Here is a 24,622-nt window from a genome sequence, read left to right as displayed (position 1 = left end):
TTTGCGTGTTTACTTGTTAAGACATGGTTCCCGTTAGGACAGCAAATCTGATGTACCGTCAGACCCGACTTGTTTCTCGGCCGTTTTCATCGCGGTGCCGCCGGTCCGTGTGCGAGGCGGCCGGGGCAGCATTGCCGTTTTAACGATCCGCAGGCGGGGCTCTCGGAGGTTGATTCACTCCAGATGTTTTCTCGGACAGAGGTGCCACCCGCCTCCATGGCCGGGCACAGCGGTTCTGTAGTATCGTGTTCTCACTCCGGAGGCGTGTGAATCGGATGTATAAAACACGCGTACCCCCCCTCCCCTCCTCTGGCTATACCAGTACCAGACCAGTGCGTTTCCTCCCCCGATTGCTTTGGGTTGAGCTTTACATCTATGGGTTATGTAACTGTAACCCGGTCCTGAGGGCGTTAAGGACTCCTGACACCTCGGTAACGGGATGCGGGGCCACTTTTAGCGCTTTAGGGGGGATTAACGTCGACAGCGGGATAGGATTGGCCGGGATTATGCGCCCTGCACCGGGTGTTTGGAAAGGGATGCTCAGATTGACACACTGGCGGGTTTAAAGAGCAGATCAAGTTGAATTGGTACGTCTTCCTTGAAGCTTAGTCTGATCCACAGCTTTGCGTCACCTAGATATGTATTTATATATTTATTCTTCCAGTGATGTAGGGTTAGAAAATGAACATGTCAGAGCATACCCTGCTTGCATTAGTAAGGGTTTTCATGTAGAGTCGACTTGAGATGCCCAAAGTGAGGCGATTTTCTTGTGTGTTTAGTATCTCCATTAAAGAGAAAACTTTAAAGGCATTTTTTACTCTTCCAGTTTAAAACTGCATGATGCCAGACAAGAAAACACCGATAGGATGAGCAGGTTCTGTTTTCTTTCATCTTTAAACTCTGACAGGTGTCTTTAAAAATTGGGATTAATGTTACACGGGGACACCATACCCCAATCTCCTATAAACGTGGACAACTTGAACATTAGCTGCAAATAACGGACTAAGCAAAGTGGCTGAGCTGGAGCGCCTCTCCGGTGGGCCGGTGCCAGGGGTGCCAAGCGGAATCGGTTAATACTGTCGCCTATAAATACAGTTCCAGGAATTGAAAAGGTCCGAGATTAAGATCTGTCCTTTTAAAATGACTCTGCGGCTGCGGTTTCAGCGCACGAATGCAAGTGTTCATAACTGCGTGGACGCAGTGTTGGATATAGCGATGCTGAGAGAGATTTCCCTGTGGTTTTATTCTTTAGCAATCACCCGAACGCGGCCCTAAAGCAAGTCTTTTCAGCTGCAAAACCACCGCAGTCTGGGATGCGAGGGCGGTAAGTGCAATATGAAATGATGACTGATTCGTGTAATTAACGCAAACCTGGAGACGCGCCGGGGGGTCAGTTCCACATCTGGAGTGCCGGTTATGAAATGACAGTGTGTGTGGCGGGGGGGGGGGGGGGGTTCAATTGTGATGTAGGAGAAAATGCATGGGTCTATACATTTATAACGAGGTTGGATTTAGGATAGCATACCATATTGTGCGGGATTCCAAACGCATTTGTATGTACATTATCGCTCAGTTCATGCATGAATATAATGTACATACAAATGCATGGCTCCTTCACTAGCCTCCACAGCCAGACAGTGGGCTGGACTTGAGTCCACGGCAGGCCCGGGTGCCGTTGCCCTTTTAAGAGCAGAGGAGGAGGCGGCCCTGCGTGTCCCGCTGACAGCGCGCTGCTGCGGGGTCTGACATCGGAGCCGGGCGAGAGAGGTAAGCAGGACCGAGGTGTGTGCGCGTCTGTGCGGGGGGGACTTTGACTTGACTTCTTTTGTCTGACTAAGAAAACCAGGCGACCAACGTCCTGGCTGATTGGTGTCAGCAGCTCGGATGCCACTCCGGTGGCTGGCTGTGCGTTTTTACGCCCGTTATGAGTCGGTCTCCAGTGGTGCGGTGGCGGTGGGTTTTTGGGCACTGGTGCGATGGGGCTTATTTCTAACGGGACGGGCAGCAAGTTGTTTTTCTGAATTAAGATCAGTTTAACAGAGAGAAATGGCTCGCACGTTTTCCGTGCATTATGGTAAGTCTACTTGGATGCTTTTATTCGATCCAAAGTGCGCTGTGGCTCCAGGACATTGGTCTGCCGGGCAAACTTTAGAAAAGCGATCCCGTGTTATTTGGATGTGGCACATGAGTGTGTTTCGCATGTGGAACATATCTTTTTAGAGTGCGTGACAGAGCACGCAAGCTGGGGAACAACGGGTTGTCCCGGTGGAGCTCAACCCGAGGAGGAGGAGGAGGAGGAGGAGGAAGGGCGTGTGTGTGTGTGTGTGTGTGTGTGTGAGAAAGATCAATGAAGAGGTGTAGGCTGTGAACAAACTTTTGTTTTAATTGAGAGCGGCGGTCGCATGCATTTGGACAGCAAGAGGACTTGGACTGGACACTGCGGGACACACTGGAGGTCCTGGCTGGTGGACAATAAGGGGGTGGCCGTGGGAATAAACCGAAGCACGCACCTTTTAAGAGAATAAAAAGTGGACTGTGCAACTAAAGAATAGCAGTGTCAAATTAATCGGAGGCAAAATAAGTTGCTAAAAGGCTGCAATAGCTCGCATTGTGTTTGATTGTGCTGCGTGTGTGTGTGTGTGTGTGTGTGTGTGTGTGTCAGTGTTTCTTGGGTCTCCTGGGCCAGGGGAGGGTGGGGGTCTGTTGGCTTCCTTTGGCTGAGTTTTCATGAGTTACAGATGTTGAACATTTAAACTCGGTTGATTCGCTTTCAGCTTGTTTTTGAGTCCGTCCTGGGACTTTTTTTTGCAGGGGGGGTGTGTGTGCTATGATTCATGGTAGCAATTAGTCATGTTAGCAAAGAATAAAAATAAATAAAATCCCAGTAGCTGGATGTTTGCAGACAGCCCTCTCCATAGACTGATCGTGATCACAGTTTGGGCTCCGTGGCGGGGGGCTGCGTGGTCCTACAGGGACGTCGGTCGGACATCATAGGATGCGTGAATTGCGGTTCGGATCCGGAGACGCAGATGCGAGGATGATGGTTTACTGATCATTTGACTAGGATTTTGTTGACTTTAATCTTCGTTTAGGCTCTTGAATTCTAAATGGAAGTATTTATTTTAGCGGCAAATGCAACAGACTTGCAACTGATTTCTATTGCATGATGACGCTAATAATAATACTAATACAACACTATGAGCAAAGCTGTGATGTTGTCACTGCTTACAAGTATTCAGACAAACCAGGATTTCCTCACAGACTTGACAAGTTGAACAAGCGTGCATTTCCCTTTCCACTGAAGACGGCGCATAAACAACAACACCGCCAGCAGGATGCGCAGCAACACGGACACTGGCTCGCAGTTCTGCGCAGATCTGCACAATCCCACCGGTCCCATTGGCGGAGACGCTGGCCGGGCAGGCACCCTGCCGGCGGTGCTGCTGCGGTCGCTTGTATCCGGAATGGGGTGAAGGTTTCGGGTTGTAAACTGCCCATCTGTGCGGCACCCAACATTAATCACATCCCCACATATACCGTCGCAGTGGGCGAGAGACTGGCATTTTAAACATGCTTCACGACCCCACGCGTCCAGCCCCCACTGCTGTAGGTGTGATTATAACATACCAGTCGATTATAAATAATTAGGCTGTGCTTTACCATTGCACTGGCAGTTGGCCTGTTCATTAGTCTGCTTACACGTTTTGTTAATGGCGTTTGGCCAGTTTTACAACGATGACGTCATTGTGCGAAAACAGGGTCGCCTGTGGGGGTCTTTCACTCTTTGATGCAGGAGGGGTGTGACTGCGTCTGCGCGCCTTCCTGCGCAGGTGAACACAGATCCAGTCAGGTTGTCTTGTTGCATCCATTTTCTTTTTCAATCCTCTGCCTTTGTTCTCGAAAGACAGTCAGAGCAAGTGAACACGAGCAGACGCACACGCGTCACACAGCAGGGCCGGCTGGACGTGGTCGTGTGCCACAGGAGCTGCCAGCGGGCCCCTCGCCCCTCGCCCCGGTGCCCCTCGCCCCTCGCCCCTCGCCCCGGTGCCCCTCGCCCCTCGCCCCTCGCCCCTCGCCCCTCGCCCCGGTGCCCCTCGCCCCTGGCCCCGGTGCCCCTCGCCCCGGTGCCCCTCGCCCCGGTGCCCCTCGCCCCTCGCCCCTCGCCCCTCGCCCCGGTGCCCCTCGCCCCGGTGCCCCTCGCCCCTCGCCCCGGTGCCCCTCGCCCGCCGCGGCTCTGCTGTCGCTTGGCCTGAGAGGAGCCGCGTTGTGGAAACTTGTGCTCAGCTGATGTGCTAACAGCCGGGAGAGCATCTGTAATTGCAAGCTCAGCTCAGCTCAGCTCAGCGCGACTGCACACAGCACAGTGTTGTTGTAATACTTATGATAAAAATGCATTGAATCCTTATATTTGATTAGAATGCTGGTTTTGTAAAACACACACAATGTAAACATTGTACCAGCTGTTTCGCTAAACTATATAGCATTGCATTCATTATGTGCCAATGAAAAAACAGTATTAACTGACATCAAAGCTATGAGGTGGGGATGAATTGTGACATTGATGTGATGACAAACTTCCTATATCATCTGTATATTATATACAATAACTGCTATATCTATCTATTGTATCTTACAAGCTATAGATAGTCAGTCTTGTGTAATTGAGTGTAAATTAATTCCCACATACATCCCGCTCTGCTTCTTCTCTGGCGCTGTCGCCGCTGGACACTGTGTTTCACATTTCATTTTGAGATGGTTTCCTTCAACTCTAATTGAACTGTTCTGGCACAGGAGGGGCTGTAACCCTTCAAAATAAAACACAGCCTCCCTGTGGTAACCAGGAATTTATTTATTTTGTACAACTGCAAAATCTAACAACAAAAAACCTCTTTAGAAAAACGAATGCTTGTGGGTTTTGGGGCGGGGGGTTTGTGCAAGGCTGTGATTTGCAAGGAGTCGCCTAATGAGCAGGTGCTGCATTTCTCGGCTCCTATGCCACTGAGCGGATGGGTGCGAGCTGACGCCTGCTGCACTGTGCGGCCCCCCGCCTCAAAGCCAGACAATTTACTGGAAAAGCATAATCCTGCTGTCAGAGCCCCCCATCGCGGAGAGTGAAGCGCCTGACTCCCAGGCCAGTTGACTGTTTGTGGGGCGTATAACGTTCCCTCACTGGAGGTGACGCTTGCCTTTCGGTATTCAAGGCCACAGCCTGTAAGTCGTCCTCTCTCTCTCTCTCTCTCTCTCTCTCTCTCTCTCTCTCTCACACACTCTCTCTGTGTTTCTCCTTCTCTCTCTCTCTCTCCCTCTCCTCTTTTTACCCTCCTTTGCCCTGATGCATGGATGCCTGCGTGGGGATGGCTCTACATGTGTGATGTGTGCTCTGCGGCACGGCGTAATTTGATCAATTGAGTGTGCCACACCTCCCCGTGCTGCAAAAATGGAAAATGCCTCTCGACGCAGCCAAGAAGCCAGCCATATGTCGAATCCACAGCCCTCTCTCCCTCCCTCCCTCTTCAGCACTGCAGCAGTTAACCTCTTCAGCACCACTCTCTCTCTCTCTCTCTCTCTCTCCAGTTCCTCTCGGTCTCATCTCAGCCAGATTAATGAAACTGCTGTGCCTCGGTTCCTGGTGTGTTGGGCACAGTTCTAGTGCAGACATTCAGGCACTGACATTTAAACCATGCAGCAGAAGAGCTGTGGGGAATATTACTCTGGGGTGGGGGTGGGGGTGGGATGTGTGTCTGTTGATATGACTGCGCTGTGGGCTCCGCTCTGTGCAGCTGCAGCTATGAATTGCATCCCTGTGAGGTGTGCGGCTGCAGTGGACACTTTGAAGTTCGGTGAATCCCGGTGATCGGGAGGGGAGTTTGTTGAGCCGACGGGGAACAGAGATCCTGTTGTGTCCCAGAGTAAGTTCATTATGGCTTAAAACAAACAAAATAGACGAAAGGTCTGCACATGAGAATCCACATCAGGGCCTGTGTGCTGCTGTGGTCGTCTGTTCCGCGTTATGCTTGGCGTTTGGGAAGTAAGGCCAGCCTGTACGTGAGATATTTCTGTATATAAACCTGGACGGTGGGTTTGAGGGTTGTGGGTCTGGGATCTATGAAGGTCAGGGAGGCAGGACACTCTGTTTCAGTCTTGCTTTTGAAAAGAACATGAGAACATGAGACAGTGTCCAGTCGAGAGGAGGCCATCGTGCTCGTTTGGTGTCCATTAATATCTAAGTGATCAAGGATCCTATCCAGTCTGTTTTTGAATGTTCCCAAATTGTCTCTCCAGCCACATCGCTGGGGAGTTTGTTCAGATTGTGCCGCCTCTCTGTGTGAAGAAGTGTCTCCTGTTTTCTGTCTCGAATGCCTTGAAGCCCAATTTCCATTTGTGTCCCCGGGTGCGTGTGTCCCTGCTGATCTGGAAAAGCTCCTCTGGTTTGATGTGGTCGATGCCTTTCATGATATTGAAGACTTGGATCAAGTCCCCACGTAGTCTCCTCTGTTCCAGGGTGAAAAGGTTCAGGTCCTCAGTCTCTCAGTAGGACATTCCCTTCAGACCTGGAATAAGTCTGGCTGTGGAAAAGGAGGAGGAAAAAGCAAGCGAGGTTTTGAAGATTCAGCAGCGAATGGGAAAACCAGACTGCGGCTCGCTGTAGATGTCTAATGGAAAGAGTTTAAATATCAGCTGAAGGAGTTAAAAAAACTAAAAAAAGATCTTCACCAACCATAAAGTTGGAGCGCTGCTGAAGGGGAGTTTTATTACATGTGCGCTGGAGATGCGTATCCATTGGAGAGGGAGAGGCGGGCAGGCAGGCCGAGACATTACTCTGCGTTCAGATGGTTAGAGTTTGCCATGGGGGGTGTGGGGCTCTTCACACGTGCAGGCAGCGCAGGGGACTGGAACGCACTGGATCCGTGGGCTTCAAAATGCTTCACTCGCTTCCCGTCCCGGATCGTAAAATAAAGCCGAATCGCGCGGATGCGTCTCGGGGCTGATACTTCCCCGTCACTGTGGCAGTTCTAACGAAGAGGCCGTGCAAAAGCCATTATCCCCCCCCAGCTCTGGAATCCACCATCCCCGGCTCACTGTGGAAAAAATCACCCTCCCATGACATCACTCAATATTACCCAGGGGACTTTGGGAGCCTATTTTAGTGCGTTTTCTTTTTTACTGGTCTGTGGTCTGTTCTTACACAGTTCTGCGCCGATGGCAGCACCCCCCTCTGCATCCATTCTTATATGCTCAAATGAAAAGAGTATTGATTTTGCTGAAGCGTGATGTGCTCGGCTCAGTCGCGGCCGCAGTGTGTTGTTAATAAAAAACGGGGCCGGTATGAAGCAGCGTTGGTTGACGGCTGGAATCTCGAGTATGCCTGGCACTGTGTTACCCAGCGTAACGAGACAGCTCTGCCTGCGCTGAGAACTGATGGCAGCAGACAGTCTGCGTTCGCCGGCAAGCGCTGTTGTGACATGTCGAGCAAGTCTGCACTGTTGGCGTCGACGGTACTTCGCGCTGAACCCCGATCCCGTCAGGCGTTGTGTCGCGAGCCGGCAGTGTGACACACAGGTCCGGGACGGGAAGCGAGTGAAGCATTTTGAACCCCGCTCCGGGACGCGTGCTCCAGTTGTGCCACTGGCATTAGACAAACTGGGATTCCGAGATTGTGCCAGCGTTTCTCATGGCACAAGACGCTGCTCCGAGTGGGAGGCGTGTAGGCAACGGATTGCAGTCGGCATTAAGAGCAAAGATAGGACGACAACTTGTGAGACATTGTGAGCAGATGTCTGTCCCTGTCTGTCTGTCCCTGTGTTTTTCTAATGCAGTGTTGGGAGGCTGCTTCTCCAGTCACAGTGCTTCTCTGCTGTTCTCCCCAGCAGTCCTAAAACTACATCACCACAAGAGAGGAAACCTGTCCATTACTCTCCTTTCACAAGAGATTAAAACACTTTGTTCTTTCTCTGCTGTATCGCTGTCCTCTCCCCTCCCTAGGAAGTTTCCAGTCCCGTCCGAAAAAGCATAAAGAAACCCAGAGCCAGCGTTTGGCTGCAGGTCCTCCGAAGAGAAGTCTTTTTTTCTGGAGAGCCGATAAAAGACAAAATGTCCACCTCTCTTTGTCGTGCAGTAGAATTGATTCTGTTTAACAGTCGAGTCAAGTACCTCGTGACGTCTGAACCGCGTTGTGAAAGAGGGCCCGGGATTAAAAACGCAGGTGTCAAGTTTGGCTAAATGAAGGCGTTTGCGCAGATCTGTCAGAAGAGCGGGGCCGGGCTGTGAGCGGACGCATTACTTGAAGTGTCTGGCAGGTTCTCAATAGGAGCTTTTGAACAACTCGGCCTCCTGGACCGGGTCCAAGTCCGGGCTGAGTGACGGACGTGCCTCATTCTCAGAAATCAACGTTTTCACAAAAGGACGTCTTGTTTTTGTTGCGTTTATCCTCGCCCTGAGAAGCGTGCTGATTTGATTCCTCATCCTTCTCCGTTCCCGCGTTGCTCTGAAACCACCAGCGATCCCGCCGCCCATGTTTTGTTTTGTTTTGTTTTGTTCTCTGAGTCACGTTTCCGGTGTTTTTTCCAAAACAAACCACCATCCAGATGTTTCAATGCCCTCACCGGCCACAGGATACCACGTTGACTTTCACTGCCCTGGGCCTCACGCTGCCAAAACACTGCAAATGGACTCCGTGCCCTCCGGCCTGCCTCACCTTCTGCGTGACGCCTCCTGCTCGCTTTTATGCTCCGTATTGTGTCGGATACCTTTGATCCCCATGTCCGCTAGTTACAATATGGCCAGGCTGTTATTTTGCTCTCAGCGGGAGGCTGCAGGTTTCATCGTTAAGGGGTATATTGCTGTTTCAGTAGAAAACATACAGGAATGCACGAAACGCAACCAGCTGTCTCCCGCTGTGATGTACTGGCTTTGCAAACTGTTTTGTCTTTATTTATATAGTCCAGGAACAGTAGGTGTGTTTTATTGTTGATGTACAGACATCTAATGAAGCTGGAAGTCCTCCTGTGTGTCAACAATACTGGACTTGAGTCCCTGAGTTGCGATGGAGCTGATTTGAGTCTAAAGACGCACTGAATTGAGAGGAGCGGTCAGGCAAGAATGTATTAAAATGTCCAAGGAGCTCGAGTTATTTTAAATGTACAATTGGCAGTTCTTCCTTCCCCGCGTCTATTTTTTTTTTCTTTCTTTCTTTCTGGAAGTTTCTGGTGATATTTTCTCTGTCTCTCCCATGCTGGGAGGAGGCCGGGCTGGGAGGAAGTGGCAGAGTTTTTTTGGGATCCTCTGGGAGCTCAGCGATTTTGAGCTCCTTTTCCTTTAACCCTCTGCTGACCGGGCAAGCGCTCCAGCTCGGTTTTTCCAGGAACGTTGTGGGACAGAGCCAAAGGTGCTCTCCCTGGATCTAGGTTTGTGTGCGCCTACTGCAGAGCTGTCAAGTCCTATTCATAATATACAATTAGGTCAATATATATTTGGACAGTGACACAATTGTCATCATTTTGTCTCTGTACGCCACCACAATGGATTTGAAAGGAAATGATCAAGATGTGCTTTAAGTGTAGACTTTCATCTTTAATGTGAGGGAGGTTACATCCAAATTGGGTGAACGGTGTAGGAGTTACAGAACATTGCACTTCTTCACCTTAAAACAGTCTTGGGTTGCTGTCGCAGTATGCCTCGGGTCATTGTCCATCTGCACTGTGAAGCGCCGTCCAGTGAGTTTTGAAGCATTTGACTGAATTTGAGCAGATAATATAGTCCTAAACACTTCAGAGTTCATCCTGCTGCTTTTGTCAGGAGTCACATCATCAGTAAATACAAGGGAACCGTGTTATGGCATGAGCATCTATGGCTGCGAAAGGAACTGGTTCCCTTGTATTTACTGATGATGTGACTCCTGACAAAAGCAGCAGGATGAACTCTGTTTTAAGGTGAAGAAGTGGACTGTTCTGCAATGGCCTGAATCCAATTGAGCAGCATTTCACTTGCTGAAGGCAAAACACCCCAAGAACAAGCAGGAACTAAAGACACTGCAGTGCAGGCCTGGCAGAGCATCACCAGGGAAGAAACCCAGCATCTGCTGATGTCTATGTGTTCAGACTTCAGGCAGTCATTGACTGCAAAGGATTTGCCACCAAGTATTGAAACTCACAATTTAATTCATGTTTATTAGTTTGTCCAATTACTTTTGAGCCCCTAAAATTGGGGGACCACATATGAAAATGGGTGTAATTCCTACACCGTTCACCCAATTTGGATGTAACTACCCTCACATTAAAGATAAAAGTCTGCACATTTCCTTTCAAATCCATTGTGGTGGCGTACAGAGCCAAAACGATGACAACTGTGTCACTGTTAAAATATTTATGGACCCAACTGTATAACCTATAGATGAAAAAAGACCAAGAAGATGAGTTAATAAAATTTGCAGACCTTAAATAAACTTTGAGCTCTTTTTACTCAAATTGATTTCCAATGACTTCTCTTCTCTTCTCTCATTATTTAATCTACTGGTTTGGAAGGGGGGCGGCTGTGTGTCTGTGTCGAAAAGTATTACTGTCTCCCTCTCCTGCTAAGAGCTGTAGAGGACTGGAGCCCACAGATCTGTTTCGGGTATAAATCCGTGACTCTGGGGGGCCGCGGGGCCAGGGGGCCGGGAGGGAGGGAGAGAGAGAGAGAGAGAGAACGTTCTGAAGTCCAGCCAAGAATTATGTTCCTCGTTCTGCGCGGTCGCGCTGTGCATACTTACTTCGAGTGCTCTGAGATAAGGGCCGCGATAGGGATCTGTGTAGAGGGAGACCATTGTAGCTGCACGACCAGTGAAGTTCATGTGGTTGAGAGGAATTTCTACCCCCCCTCTCTATACAAATAAGACAACATGGAAAAACTGTCTTATCTCTGTGAGTCACTCGGTGTTCTCGAAACTGCTGGTGGGAAACCGCAGCCCTTGAAATGTCCCTGTTCGTGCTTCACTCGGGTGTTAAACTCAGGCTGGGGGAGGGCCGGGCCATACTGTCCAAATCCATACGACTTGTTTAAAGAGCCTCAGAAGGGGCTGGAGGCCAAAAACACCATTCAGTTTGGCGTTGAGCGATCTGTGGACGCGTTTTCCCATGACCAGCGGTGATGTGTTCAGCTGCTTTGGCACGCCGTTCGCACACACTCCCAGACGCGGCCCGGTAGGAAGCTATTGGAGACGCACGACACTTTGGCACTTCCTGAGAGCGAGGGCCTCCTTCTGGGGCAGGACGGGCCACGTGGGCCGAGCTCCCTGGTCCTCGCCACGGCTGCGTGTGAGTCTGAGGGTCCGGCCAGTGTTCGGTGTGCCGTGCAGTGGCTTCCCGGTGCTGTCCACACCCCTCATGGCCCCCAGCACCCCCTGTCCTCCACACTCCCCCGGCGCCGGCCGAGATCGAGGGCATGTAGGACCGGCTGCCTGTCCGTCACCTCTCGGCACGCTGATGGTGGGGTGAGGTTTGGTATCGCCATTGCTTCCGAGCGAATGCCGGCATCATTCTTCCCCATCTCTTTGTACCCGTGCTGCCCCCCACCTCCCCCGACTCACTCCTGACACAGCGGGGGTCCACCGAAGATAAGGTGGTCAGCTCTATGAGTGTTAAAACAAGCCAAAGTGTGATTAAACGCAGGCCTAACGAAGCATGGAGGCTTAAAGGCGGTGACTCGGCCCGGCTGGGGGGGTGTGTCGCCTTGTGTCGGCTTTTTGTGTCGGGTGAGCGGAGTGGGGTGGGGGGGGCGCTCTCATTTACGCCCTGTGAGACCCAGACGATCTGCATTCGTCTACCAGTCACTTCAAAGTTTCTCTCAGCAGCTTTGTAGGCAAATACAGTTGCAAATGCATCCAATTGGTTATTATAAACAAACAAATACATCTACATAATAAATCGTTTCTATACTGTAGTTAATTTTCCTCTTGTCTGGCGGCTTTGAATAATTGATAAGCATCGATTTCCTGCTGAGCAGCTGCGGCACGACGGGTATCAGACATGTGCCGGCCAGCCCCGGTGCCTGTTCTCTCACCGCAGCCCCGACCGAGTGTCAGCCAAGGGACAGACGAGACACAGACACAGACACACACGTGCCTGACAAACGGTGCCTGACAAACGGCGCCTGGCTCCGGGGGGCCACTGGGGTCCGTCTGGGCCCCGCTCTGTCAGAGAAGCCGCTCATCGACCAGTTTTTGGATCCGTCGCCCGCAATTGCCGGGGACCGCGTGGCCGGAGAAGCGAGGCAAGCGTCTGGCTTCCCTCCGCTGTCTGAGCCGGTTTACACACAGTGAGGTCACGGCCGTCAAACGTCCAGCTCGTGTTGTTGGGGTGGAGGGGCCCCGCAGCGTGTGGCTCAGTTTACTGTGCGTCCCCATGAACCCTAATCGGTCACCCGTTGCAGGCGGCACGGCCATCCGTGTTGCCAAACTCTCCCTGTGTCCTGGGACGAGCGAGTCCGCCTCCCAACGAAGACGTGGAGCTGCAGAGTCGATCTCTCCGTGGATTTCCTTCCTTCGGCTGCACCTCCGCCCTCGCGCCCCAGCCGACTCTCATAAGGAGCAGGGTTGTTTTTTACTGTTGCATTTCTTTTCTTTCGTTTGATTATCTTAACACATGCTGTGACAAATGCCTGTGACTGCCGATTAACCCAGAAACCTGCTCGTCCGAGACACAAAAACAACAATTATGTTTAGGAAAGACAAGCGTGCGGCGATACAGTCAGGCACCAGAAAACACGAGAAAGAAAGGAAAAGATAAATAAGTTCTACAGATGTTGTACGTGTTTCCAAAGCTTAGGCTCCCAGAATTCGCAGGCAGTTGTGTGGTGGGGAAGTCGTGCCGATCAAACTCAGGACGCAAGATGATTGCCTGCCGTTTGCGCTCCCTTGCGAGGAGCCCAGCCATGTTTTCTTGTCTGGTCCTTGGCGGGGCTGTTTACACACGCAGCTCACCCCCCCCACACACACCATCTCTGGCCCAGATGTTGCTGGGAGGGAGTTAATAGTTGCCGTGTGTGTGTTTGTTGTCATCAAACTCCATAGCCCTTAAACCAACTTAATTTCTTCTTTTTGTTATTGAATAAAACCCTCCTTCACTCTGTCAGCGCTGTTGTTTTGGCACCGGTCCCTCTCGCGCAGTCACCTGTGTCCTCTGGGCTTCTCCTGCCGTATTTGGAGATCCCGCTCTGGGTCCCCCCCATGGCCCCGCGGACACACTGGCGGGTGGGTGGCCGGTGGACTGCGCTCTCACACCGGCAGGGTCGGGTACAGGACGCTCCTCCACCCGTGAGAATCCCGTGGAGCCAGTCAGAGCTTCCTCCCGATGGGAATGCCAACGCAAACAAAACAGTGTAGTGAATGGCAGTGCCACCGTCTAACAGACTGGCATGTAGCTGCAGAGTTAAACAGGAAACGGACTAAAGGACACAGAGGAAATGCAGAGTGTAAGACTGGGGGGGGTGCAAATAAACATCCTTAAGTGTAGCTTTACTCTTGTACACCTTCAGGGGGGTGTATTTCAGACGCTGGCCGGCAGCCCCTTCAGTGATCGTCTCCCTATCTCTGCCGGGGGTGGGGGGGGAGGATTTATCTCGCAGCTATGTTTGTGGTTGCGGTAAACAGCGGAGTCTAGGCAGCTGGCGAGGCATTTACAGAAGAGCAGATTTTTGTTGTGTTGGTCAAAGCTCGCTGTTCGACTGAAGATGGTCATGGAATCAAGCTCGGCGCCTCAGAGCGGCAGATCTGTTTTGGATACAAATAGAATAAACTGGCACATCCCTTTTGGAAGTGATGTTTAAGTGCCTTAATTGAGCACATCTGGTCAGCGTGCTCCAGGTGTGTGTGTGTGTGTGTGTGTGTGTAGGTGTAGACATCTGTGATTTTTATGGCTTTGCCCCCCCGTTATCGGCTGCCAGCTCAGGCCTGTCTCTCGCCTGGGCATCCCTGCCAGATCCCGGGCCAGCGCTCCCTGTGAAAGCGTTTAAAAAACCAGGCTGTAAAAATGAAGTATGTTCTCCCCAGCACCGATGCATGGGATTAAGCACACCAGCCCATACACTGGCCATCAAACACACTCACACACAGACACACACACACTGTTTGGACTGGATTTGGTACAGATTGGATGCAGATGCATGTTTTACATGTAGTAAGTTTGTCAGTAAATTGTTTCCACGTCAAAAATGAAATCAATAGAATGATCGCAGATTCTATTCTCTATTCTCCTCAAGGGTGGCAGCAGCGCCTTGAGGCTGAGATCGCCCAGACCGAGCCCTATCCCTGTGCTGGCCTAACTAAGCACTGTTACAAGTGGGTCTGAGTAAATCCTCAGCTCTGTGCTGGGAAGAGAAGTCCCTCTCAGTGTCTTAGGAAATTGAATGGGATATGAATATATTTATTTTTCTTCTCTCAGATGGACTTGAGTTGTGCCTTTTCCTGGTAAGACTAGTTACTGTGTGTCTGTTGTTCAGGGGTTTATTCAATCAGGACTGATGGGGAGTCATGTGCTCAGGAACGAGAATCTCGACTCACATGTTCAAATGAACAAAGCCTCCGTACAGAGACAGACGGGCTACTGTGCACTGTGTGTGTGTTTGTGTCTCTGTGTGTGAGTGAGAGAGAGAGACGGGATTGGGTTACTGCGTGTCTGTGTTTGTGTGTGTGAGTTGTTGTGAGAGACACGGCATCCAGGAAAGGAATGGGTTAACTCCACACAGTGCTTTAAATAGCTGCTGTTCTGGTGTCTTGGTTCTCAGGCTCCTGCTGTTTACAACAGGCTGTGCTGAGAGAGAGAGAGAGAGAGAGAGAGAGAGAGAGAGAGAGAGAGAGAGAGTGATCGCAATTATAACTATGGGGGGACTGAGAGATTGGAGGGAGAGAAAGAGAGGAGAGATGGGATAGCAGAGAGAGCGAGAGAGAGAGAGAGAGGGGGGGGTACAGCAGGAACATTGTGAGTGAGACACCAGCTAGGCGTTAGTGGTCAGCCGGTTGTCTTTTCCCAGCAGACAGTCCCAGTAACCCATGGGATCACGCAGGGAGACAGGAGTTTCCCTCACTCTCCACACCCTCTCTGCATTCATGACAAACAAAAAAACGAAGGAAGAATATCTACGCTTGACTGTATTAGTGTAATATCTAATATCGTTCAGCTTCCTGGATTTTCAGTTATGAATGAGTGCTTTCATGTCGATGTTCTCCTCTTTTGGGGCCCGGTTTCAGACTCCTCAGCTCGTGTGTCTGATGAACGTGCCTGTATTCATCACAGCGAGGTGTATACACTCCGGTCTGTGCCCCTGTGGGGATGGGGAGAGTCAGGAATCGAGAGAGAGAGAGAGACGCATAGACGGAGAGCGAGACAGATGGCGAGGGAGATCCGAGAGACCGAGGTAAAGAGGAAGACGAGAGAGGGGAGGTTAGACACAAAGACGACGGAGAAGGCGCCAAATAAGATGGAGAGAGTGAGGGACGGGTCAGTAAACACGAGGGCGTCTCGTAGGACCGTTCTTTGTCTTCCTCCCGCCAGCTGTAGGCGCCAGAGACTAAACCGAGCCACCTGGCCATCGCAACGCAGCGTATAGTCTTACGCCCTCCCGTGTCACAGCCCTGCTACGCCGTGTCGGGTTGGGGAGCGCGCCAGTTTTTAATTGAAACCAGGGTGCCGATCTCTGTTGTCCTTGGCCGTGTTTCTTGTGAGAATGAAACTGAGAGAAAAAAATCTAAAAACACGCAAATACTGTGTTCTTCAATTGCTGGCGGAGGGTGAAGCCAGGTGGATTAACGGTTTGGCTCGGGAGTTTGGCCATACCTCTTTCGGGACAGCTTACTCTCGGAGATATCATTGCCGCCTTCTTTTAGACACGGCAGAACCAGCAAACGACCCGTGTCTCTCGGTGGGCCCACGTTCTCCACGGGAAGTCCTCGACACAGACGTGTGCATTTGCATATTTATAAATCTGAATACGCTAAGGGGAAATTTGCTATATTTAATACTTCCGGTATCCGTGGTGTGTTACTATAGGCCCCACGTTCATAAAACATTAACGTCCAGTTACATTTTCCAGCCCCTTTCTTTAATATAAACAGATGCATAAATAAATAAATAAGTGGAGCTTTTCCTTTACTTCTGTTTCCTTAAATTAGCCCATGCACAAAGCGGTGTGACACAACTCCCCACCCATTTCATTTGGCATGACGGTAAACGTTTCCTCGATGTAGCCCCAGGTGTTTAAAGCTGCCGGCCGTGGAGTTTTCAGACCCTGGGTGCGGTTGGGTTTCGGCGCACCAGTAAAACTGCACAGATGTAAAACGGTATTAAGTAAGGATCCCGGTTTCAGGATGGACCCTGTGTGTCCCTATCTCTGGCAGCATCTCTGGACGTTCACAGGAATTTGACTTAACTTCTCTGCTAATCCGGAGACACGGGCATGAGCTGAGCGTTTCTTTGTCCGGTCAGATTAGGACCGATTATCCCGGGAGGCGTGCTGGCGGGGTCAGAGAGTCGTGTTCTCTCGGGTCACTTGGGTTTTGTAAACGGAGAACAATGCATTAAATTAAAAAAGACTGGGTTTCTTACGGAGGAGAGTAGATATGTGTTTGTCACGCCTGTCAATGTTATTATCTCATCATTTGCAGGCGTGAAATGGAAAAGAGCAGCCGTAGATTGAAGCAAATGGAAACATCTAGTGGAGGCAGTGGATTGATATATGTGTATATGTATATAACACATTTTTCTTTAATCAGATCTCATAAAACTTTGATAGAGAGGAAAAAGAGGAAAAGCTTTCTCCAGAGGAACACAATGAAAAGAAGAAAACTAGCAATCGCAGCTTTTTTTGAACCCCCTCTCTCCTCTGCCCCGAGCCAGACTCCTCCGTCAGCCACAGAGCCAGAGATGGATAACTTGCGCACCCTGGGCCCCGGCGCGCTCGACTAATCCAAATTAAAACTCTCCCTGTGCAGCGCATTGCCTTCTATAGGCAACACTCTCCCCGGCGCGTCTGGGCGAGCGTGTGATTGCCTCCAGTGCCAGAGTGTGTGTGTGTGTGTGTGTGTAGTTAGAGAGGAGGCCAGGCAGCGAGGCTTGTGTTTATATAACCAAAAAAGACAAAGGAGAACGACTGCACGGCTATTGGAGCCGGTTCAAGGAGCCCCGCTGCTGCTTTGATCGCGGCATCGTTTCTCTGCTGCAGAAACGCAGAAACAGCCTCTCAAGGCCACGGGCCGAGGGAGAGGAGGAGCTGAGCAGCTTCGCTCTCGAGAGATGATGCTCCTGCAGCTGGGACAGATGGGCCGACATGTTGGAATGGTCCCAGACTCGTTCCTCTGGGTCTCTGGTGCAGGACAGCCCTGGGATGGTGAGGAGATACAGGTACTGGTCACCCTAATCTCACCCGATGTTGCCGGGTCGGTGAAGTTACTGTGGGTTCGCTTAAAAACCGAACGGCCGCGGGGCTAGTTGTTGGATGCTGGTGCTGCTGAAGACCAATGGACTGGTTAGCTTTCGCTGCAGGGGTCCTGTCTGTGCGAGACTCTGACCCCAACACTCTCCGGCAATCACCCTGGTGTCGGCGATGCCCCCTGATGTGATGGCATCCCAGCCGCGTGGGGCGTGGGGCGTGGGGCATGGAAATGCAAACCCCCAGCTGCCCCCTGAGCAGCACGCCACCCTTCGACTTTGATGGCACAGTTGGTCGGGGGTGTTATTATGGTGGCCCATGCGGGATCTGTAGAGGAGGTCAAAGTGCAGATGCCTGGGACGGTGGGACTGGGCTGCTCTGACAGGTGCTCCCCTCTGACGCCCACGGCCCGTGTGTGCCCTGGATCGTGGCTATAATCCCTTGCCGGGCAGCTGGCAGGCCGTGGTCTCCTCTCAGAGTGAGCCTCACGCCCCAGTTCGAGTAAGAGAGAGAGACACCCGGCAGCTGGTTACGTCCCACACCTGTACAGAGCGTTTCAGTCATTCGGTCCAAGCGGGTGGCATAGTCGGACTCCGAGCTGCTCTTTTTACCCGTGAGCGACCTGGTGTCCGGTCACTGAACCTGAAGGAGGCACATGAATATGGGCAGGACTGGCGTTGTGTGTGGGGAGTCCGTCGCAGTTTATTTAAGAGGACAGGACGAGATGTATAAGAGGAAACATCCGCAGATTCACTGGCCCTGTGACACGGTTTCACGCGGCTGCCGCTTCTCAGCTACCAAATCTCCTTCTCACACTGTCTGTCGCTGTTTTCGGTCTTCGTTTTATCCTTTTTCGGCCTCGGCTTCAGTGTGTGAGAGCCGTCGGGCCGCGGGAGAGAGAGAGAGAGTGGCTTTACTGCAGTTAATTGGCTGCTGGGGGGGGCTCTTAATTGCCAGTGTGGTCTTCAACACACCACACAGGAAGCTCAAGTGGAGGGGGGGGTGTCATTGTGCTCTAATTAAGTCATTACTGAAGGAAAAAGTGCATTTGGAAGCCACTTAATGATACGCTTGCCGGCGCTGATTTACGGTATCTGTGACTCCGTACTTACAGCGGACATTGCGAAAATGTTCCTCCCCAATTCGGTCAGACGGTTTAAAAATAAAATAAATACAACAATTGTGCTTTTTCCATTCACACAGGGGGTTATTTGTGGGACGGGGTCTCGCTCAGGGAAGAGGATTGTGGGTAACTTGATATTTAGGAATTTTGTTGTTCCGTGTTTTCTGCGTCATCTGCAGCTGCTTGTTATTCGTTTTTTTTATCTGTTGCTTTTTCGCTGTGTGTGTGGGGGGGGGAGGGAGCTGTTTCACACAATAAGAGAGGGAAGATCCTTCAAATGCACGTACCTGTTCTTTTATCCCCCCATTTTATGGAGCCTACTGCTTTAAATTAAGTTCGTTTTGCGCTTCGATGGCGTATGTGAAACACCCCGACGACAATCCGCACTGGAAAATCAGCGCGTAAAGATCTTCAACTACTCCTGCCCAGCCCTGTCTGAATAATTACCGTTATATGGTGCCAAACTCTCTCGTCCAACCCCGGAATAATCTCATTCCCTGTGATGTCATTTTTGTTCGTGTTCGGGGGCCTTGAATCTGGTGTTTGGTGTGTTTGCTTCCCGGGGAGGAAAAAAGAAAAACAGAAAAAGCGCAGCCTTGACACAAAGATAATGCAGCTGCCCCCCCAAAACACCAGGCTTAAAATGGAGCGCACAAACACATCAGTATCTAGTGTAGCTCTGGCATAGTGAGGGGGAACGGGTGTCTCTTTTTGAGGGGTCCTCATTTGAACTTGGCAACAGTTACTCCGGTGAAATGCGTTGTTTGTTCAATAATCTTATCCGAGTCTTAAATTCACACGGGGTTGAAGAGAAATCATCGCACACCCTGTCAGGCGATGCCGGACGGGGGAGAGCTTCTTGTGAGGGAAATTGCTTTTCTGAAAGACCGTTTATCTTCCCTTCTTCCCAAGACAGACAACTGGATAAATACTTCTGTCCCCCGTGAGCCGTTGACGTTTGAGAGCCAAAGGTGAACTGCGCAGCCGTTTGATTCTCTCTCTCTCGCTCACTTGAGTCGGAACACTTGTTTTGCCGAGAGATCGGTCTCTCTCTCTCCCCCTCTCTCTCTCGCTCTCTCTCGCTCTCTCTTACACCCCCCCATGGTCTTCTCCCCCCACCTCCCCCTCAGTATCTGCATTATTAAATCCAGCTGTGGAGCTCTCTGCCTGGATGAATGAGCCTTTGTGATTTGGCCCACATTCCTGCGCTGGGGTCTCCGGGCCCTGCCTGCCCATCAGTCCCGGCCCCTGGCCTATGGAGCTTGCTGCTCGAGGAGGGTGTGTGTGTGTGTGTGTGTGGCAGGGGCAGGGGCAGGGGCAGGGGAGAGGGAAGGGGGTGTGCGTCTCCTCAGAGAGATGAACCATATTAGAAAAATAATCAGTGGAGGGGCTGCACTCGCTCCCTGCCCCTCTCCTGCCCCGGACTGGGGCCGAGGCATTCCAAGGCGCTGAGATGAATGTTTTCCTGCAGTGTGGCGGTGGGGGGGTGCTGGGGTGGGTTCAGATGTTTTTTTTGTCGTTATTTCATATCGCGGTGCAAGTTGACCAGGTGACCCTGTTTAGAGCCCAGCAGTGATGTTGAAGTGGTCACACTGTGGGAGAGTGAGAGCAAAGAAACAGCAGCTGTCACTTCCCTGCCTGTGTGTCAGATTGTTGGATAAGTAAGGATTGTTGCAGGAAGTTGAGTTCACTGTCAAACCTCCTTAGTTCGCCTGCAGGCAGTTATTTACAAACAATTACAGGAAAAGAGGCTGAAAGTGAAGCCAGTGTCACCTGCCATGTGTAACAATGTGTCGCTGTGCGGATCTTATGTGTTTCAGTGATCGACAGTTCTTGCCTGGCGAAAGATAGACGACAGCATCTCTTGTCGGTTTTTAAGATGCCGTCTCCCTCGAGCCGTGTTTCCGGTCCGGGGACAGAGTGTTGCCCACATTCCCAACTAACCTGGGGAGAAGAACGCTAGACTTTAAGAAACCCCTCCACTTGCTCACAGCCCAATGTCATTTATCTCCAGGTGCAACAGGGAGACGCCTTTCACTGCCCGAGACTCGGGAAGAAGAGGGAAGCTTGTGGTCTTACCTCTGATATTTTGCCGTAAGACTGCATGTTTTTGCAACCCCCCCCCTAAATACCCAAGTCAAGTTTTGCAGACTTATGTTAATAAGAAGCTGATTACATATTTATAAATAGACATGGAGAGTTGCACGTCATAATTGCGGTGACGGTCCCGGATGATTGGAGGGGAGTGGAGGTGTTACACGGAGGTGACAGGGGGATAATTTAGTGCATCTTAATGAGGCTCAGCTGCTCGGAGAGACACCCTTTTGTGTTGGGGGAAAGATCTCTGTGGAAAACACGGACTCCTCACGGACTGCTCTGGAACGAAAGCGATGTGTTGCATCGAGTTACAGATTGTTTATATTGTTTGTGTTCTCCTGCACCGATCATAAATTAAACGCATCACACACGTATGAGTGATAAGAATCGTGGCGATGTTAAGTGTGGAGACTGAGATCTGGGTGTTTCGGAGTTGGCAGTAACACACTGACATTGTTTTTCGCCTGCGTGATTCTTTTACAGGCAACATTTTCCAGGAGGTTCCCAGTTGTTCTCTTCTGTAGTTGCCAGGTGATGAAACACAATCGAAAATAACCTCTCCCACCCCCCCGCCCCTCACTCCTCCTGTCTGGCGCGGCGCACAGTGAGCGAGGGTGTGAAGGCATCTAACGAGAAGCAGCCTGCTGTTATAACGGCTCTGTCAGCCTGTAGCTCCGCAGACTTGGCTGGACCTCCTGGCTGTGGATATGGAGGCATGGATTGAGTCACGGCTTGCCCCCCCTGCGCGATGTGCACCATCCGCAGGGTGCCGATGGAGGCCGTGTCGCTCACAGGCCGCTGGGTTGGACTCTGGGTTGTGTCAGAAGTCAACGGTGAAGGGGGTTCCTTCGAGGGAGCACTCACAATTGACCAGGCACTGCTGAGATGGGTGGGACATTTATTTTGGGGAGGACACTTTCTATTCTCCCCCATTTTGCCTTCTGATGCTGAACCAGGCCTGGGTCTTCTCAGCCTGTCGTCAGCCCAATGTTTTCACAGTTTGCATCTCCCCAGGGAGACCGACTCAAATGACCCCTGTCTGCCGGGACTCGGGGGACACAAGTTGCGATTCCGGAATGTGTGTCGTAAAAAAACTAAAGAAAACACTCCGCGGACGGCAGGTTTTTCTGTGCCGTTTCACGTCTTGGCCTCCGAGGGTCGGTGGAGCGCGGCGCGTGCTGCCGGAGTGACGTGGCGCGTGGTGGACGGCCGTGGGGTTCGGTGGGGGGGGCGTTGTGGGTGAGCACAAGATATAAAGATGCCATTCTGCTGTGCTGCACCTCGAGTGGTGATGGGGCCAATTAACTCACAACCAAAACATGCCTGATCTCCCCCCCACAGGCGATTAACCCCTCGCCGCTAGACCGGGCGGATCCGACACCTCTCATTCCAGACCACCGTGGGGGGGCGTTGGAGCCAGCGCTCTACGTCAGCCGGTCAATCATTAATCGAATGCTGTGATGCATGGAGGTGGGCTGGTATTGAGCTGGGGGGTGGGGTGGGTTTTAATGTGCAGTGAGGGATGGGGGAAGCAATCAGGATCAATTAAGCACCTCCTGCAGATAGAGATGGTTTTGGGAAAGAAACAAAAGTCTACAAAATAGAGAAACAGGCTTGTTTTCACTGGACAGGAAGAGCTTAACCTTTGGCTACTCCCGATGCACCGAGCATTGAAATAAACAAACAAATAAATCAATACAGCGTAAATAAACCACCCTGGGATCCACCCTTTCTTCTGGCAGAGGTGTTGTGTTGTCAGACCTCTGTGACCCCGTCTCCCCAGCGTCGCCCCGTCTGCCCCTGTCTGCCCGTCTGTGCGTCCGAGAGCTGTGCCGACTCGGCGCCCTGCTGTGCGGCCTGGTGCTGTGTGTGGACGGGCGTCCGCCTGTTTATTGACGTCGAGAGGCCTGTTTTGATGGAGCTCGAGCCCCTCCGGCACAGTGATACCCGATACAAATCCAACAACCTACAGCTGCCCTTCACAGCACAAGAAAAACAACCGCGGCAGCAAAACAAAGCGTGCGTCTGCACAGGCCTCCTGGCTCATCTGTCCTCTCCGTCCTGAGCCAGCAGGGTCGATTTCTGTTTGTTTATTGATTCTTAAACCTTTATTTGTTTTGAGTATTGCTAAAGAACCAGATCGGTTCCCTGTTTTGCTTATAAAACGGATTGCGTAACGGTTCAAATCTCCCCCTGATAACAGTTGCTCTCTGAGATTCCCCGCTTCGGATCTGAGCTGTTTCATTGGCTGACTCCGAGTGGGAGATGCCTGACACCGGCGCACGATTGGCCCGCTGTTGCCGCCAGGCTCGGGGACAGGATAGGGCGTCCCGGCAGCGCACGACCCACGTTTATGGCCCGTTCCCCGTTCCCATGCTGGCGCCAGGGTCCCAGCACTGAGATGAGCTGATTACTATTTGACAATGGACAAAACTGTGTGTGTAGCGGGGGGGAGGTTAAATAAAAACAAGTTTAGAAAGTAGTGAATAATAAGGATAACAATAATAGTAATGCCTCTCAGATGCACGCTCGATACGTGCCGGTTTATGAGGCGCTGTATCGGCAAGTTTCCTCGGGTCTGCAGTAGGAAACACGCTCAGATTAAACTCGGCCCCCTAGTGAATAGAAAAAGATCCAGGAAGGGGGTTATTATTACAGCAGACTGTTTAACATAAAGCGCTGCCGAAATGGCTTTTTAATAGCCGCCCGGCTCTGGTTTCTGTTCAGGACTGAGACTTCCAGACATTCTATGAGATTTTTTTTCCCCTCCTTCGCTCCTCCGTAGTTATTTCTGGTTTCTTTGCCGATGTCGTCAGAATGGCTCCCTCCCTCCTCGCCTTCTGTTCCCGCTCCGTCCGTCGCCGCAGTCGAGAGACACCGGGCTCCTTCTCACGACGGCCTCAGCTCCAGGTGACATGTCAAGAACATGAAAGTGTACATGTTGGAGAGCACGTGCTCGAAGAATGTGCCCCCCCCGCCGAGTGATGTTGTCATGTGGTGAAGTTATGGTGCGGGAAACTATGATTTTTAATCCCAGATTGCAGCCAAAACCCGGCACGGAGGCACTGCTTATGAAATACGATCTTTCACTCCGTGCTTTCCGGTCATTGACTTCTTCATTTGCAAAATTTAAAATGAATACAAATGAAGGTTGTGTCGTGTCGTTTTACCTCATCATCTTCAGCTTTACAGAGCGCGAGGGAGTGATTGTGACGGTGCGTGTCCTGTAGCCAGGAGGTCAGTAAGTCCCTCGTCCGCCCCCAGTTCTGAGGAGCTGAGAATGGGCGGAGTCATCCGGTGACATCATCAGGGCACACTGTCAATCTGAGCCCTCAGGAATGCTGGGAATTCCTGTCACTCTCATCGCCTCGTTATATCCTTCAGAGGAGGTGCAGGGGTGGACAGGGAGAGTAAATACACATATAATATCACCACGACTGAGAGTATAATAATATTAATCAACACAATATTAATAATACATAATCCTTTCTTTTATTCCAGCCACTCCAGCACCCTGTACTTAAATCTCTCTCTCTCTCTGCTTACAGGTGATTCAGTGTGATTTCTGAAAGAGAAAGAAGGACAGAGCAAGAGCAAGAGAGAGAAAGACGGACAGAGTGAGAGAGAGACAGCGAGAGGGAGAAAGGGAAGGAGAGACACAGAGAGAGATTGGAGGGAGGATGCAGGTGTGAAGGCAGGTGTACCGATGCGGCCCCAATCGAAGCAGGACTGAAACCCCTCCGACACAAGCACTGTTAGGTAAGAAGCGCTGGCTTTTGCATTCTCTCTCTCTCCATCTCTCGCTATCCCTCTCTCTCCCAATCCCTCCTGCTCTGCACACCACCCCAGATTCCTCTCTCAATCAGTTTGCTTTGGTTCCCAGAGAGCCGACGGCCAGGGTGTTTTGTGCTGAAGCAGAGATCCCACTCTCGCACTGTCCAGGAGTTGACTCACTCACAGACATGCACACACATTTACACACACGCACACACACACACACACTCT

The 24,622-nt window shown here is 51.3% G+C and overlaps 1 protein-coding gene across 6 annotated transcripts in view; it reads left to right on the top strand.

The window, feature by feature from the left end:
- Positions 1–503: 503 nt before the first annotated feature.
- Positions 504–24,622, top strand: part of kank2 (KN motif and ankyrin repeat domains 2) — a 57,553-nt gene continuing 33,434 nt past the window's right edge. Inside the window, exons 1-2 of one of the 6 annotated variants that reach the window (XM_066707880.1) lie at positions 504–587; positions 24,166–24,376. The gene's annotated coding sequence lies outside the window, so the exon portion shown is untranslated. Of the gene's footprint in view, positions 588–1,168; positions 1,325–1,711; positions 1,783–1,905; positions 2,075–17,191; positions 17,370–24,165; positions 24,377–24,622 lie in introns of those variants that run through there. The other 5 variants (XM_066707879.1, XM_066707878.1, XM_066707881.1 and 2 more) reach the window with 5 other exon arrangements.

Source organism: Amia ocellicauda, chromosome 7 (genome assembly GCF_036373705.1).
Source record: "Amia ocellicauda isolate fAmiCal2 chromosome 7, fAmiCal2.hap1, whole genome shotgun sequence".
Taxonomy (NCBI): Eukaryota; Metazoa; Chordata; class Actinopteri; order Amiiformes; family Amiidae; genus Amia; species Amia ocellicauda.
Note: the sequence above shows the minus strand (reverse complement) of the source record. Positions and strands in the feature narration are given on the sequence as shown.